Here is a 1,580-nt window from a genome sequence, read left to right as displayed (position 1 = left end):
AACTCATGAATAAAGATGTTTTCTTCAATCTTTTTCAAAAAACTTCTTGAAAGTTGTTTTATTTACAATGCCAACTTTTAAAAGTTCACTCCAGTCAACTGACAATAAACTAGACAGAAATGGCTTTAGAAGAGAGAAAGCCCAAAATGTCACTTTCTACCAAGAACCCACTGTTGTCTTATTCAGAGCGAAGAAAACAGGCACTTTGGATCATGCTAGAGGAAACTCAGGTTTGTAACCTGCACTCAAACTACACATGCAGTGGGGATGACATCCTGCTAGGACCAATGATTTGCTGCCTCGTTTGTCTACTGTTCGCCTAATAGTAACAATTATAAACAGAGCAGTGCAACTAGTATTTGGAACAATCCTTACAGTGTTACAGTGTCAGGCACAATGTCTCAGTTCTCTTCACAGCACTGGTTCTCTGAGCACCTGGGCTGCTGCTTCTTCAGAGGAGTCATTCTTTATATTGGAGGTCTTGTGGATCTCCTCAGGGGTCTTTCCCTTGATCGTGTTGGCAACGGTCTTGCACTTAAAATCAAGCAACCCTTTGATGTCTAAGTAGTTTGCAGCCAGAATAAGCTCAAAACGTGTTCCTTGGTCAGCTTTCAGAAATTCTTGGTCCCATCTGTTCGCTTTTCTTTGCTCTTATCATCTTCAGGAGGAGAGGGGTCATCCTTGTGGTGGGTGCACCACTGAATGACCTGTTTTAAATACTGCTGCATTCACATTTGGTAGAGAAACTGGGTTGTCATCTCCTTCATCATCCATTCCCAAATCTTCCAACATGGTCTTGATAGTCACAGATTGCTTGGCAATTTCCACATCAACTTCAAAAATCTCACCATCAGAACTCAGTAACTTAACTGAAGGCATGGTGTTCCAAGCTTGTGGACATGGTGGCCCGAGGGGCAGGCGGCATTGGCACACAGAAAGAAAGGTGGAGGACAAGACCACTCTGAGGACCTAACTCTAAAATTAAATTAATAAAACAGAAGATGGTGACGGATGCCTGGCTTCTCATTTTTTTATCCACCTATTCTTATTTCCTCCATCAATCTTAGTTAAATGCACACAATTTTATAGTCTCACTTCCTCTAGATCAATGGTAGCAAAATACACAAATTTTAGACAATGAAAGATTCCAGAAAACTCACCAAACTATGAGATATAAATACTATTCATTACTTTTTGGGGTCTGCATGATGAGAGGGAGAAATGCAGTCTTCATTTCACTTGGTCTCCTCCCGATGGCCATGTGGGTTATGTCAAACATAGAACATTTGACTTTTCATCTTTTTGTCTGTTAATTTTTTTGGCACCAGTTTCTAGAAGAGGAACTGTTGGGTCAAAGGAGAAGTGAATAAGTGAATTTCCTAAAAAATACCATCTAGGCCTACACTGGATTTTAATTAATTTACAGCCTCCTCCCCTCCCCCCTCCCCATGGTACATGAGAATGACTAATCCTCTCCATGGTTTTGACAGTAAGCAATATTGTAAAATATTTTGTTGCTATTGTCAATTTAACAAGTGATAAAAATCATGCCTTATTAAAATGATAATGTTTTTACCTTT

General features: G+C 39.7%; 1 pseudogene; it reads right to left on the bottom strand.

Moving 5' to 3' along the window:
* Nucleotides 1-401: 401 nt before the first annotated feature.
* On the bottom strand, nt 402-957 carry LOC121149805 (annotated as a pseudogene).
* Between the last annotated feature and the right edge of the window lie 623 nt (nt 958-1,580).

This window comes from Ochotona curzoniae, unplaced genomic scaffold, assembly GCF_017591425.1.
Source record: "Ochotona curzoniae isolate NIBS_2020 unplaced genomic scaffold, NIBS_Ocur_1.0 scaffold_4763, whole genome shotgun sequence".
Taxonomy (NCBI): domain Eukaryota; kingdom Metazoa; phylum Chordata; class Mammalia; order Lagomorpha; family Ochotonidae; genus Ochotona; species Ochotona curzoniae.
The sequence above is the reverse complement of the archived record's forward strand: the minus strand, read 5'-3'. Positions and strand labels throughout refer to the sequence as shown.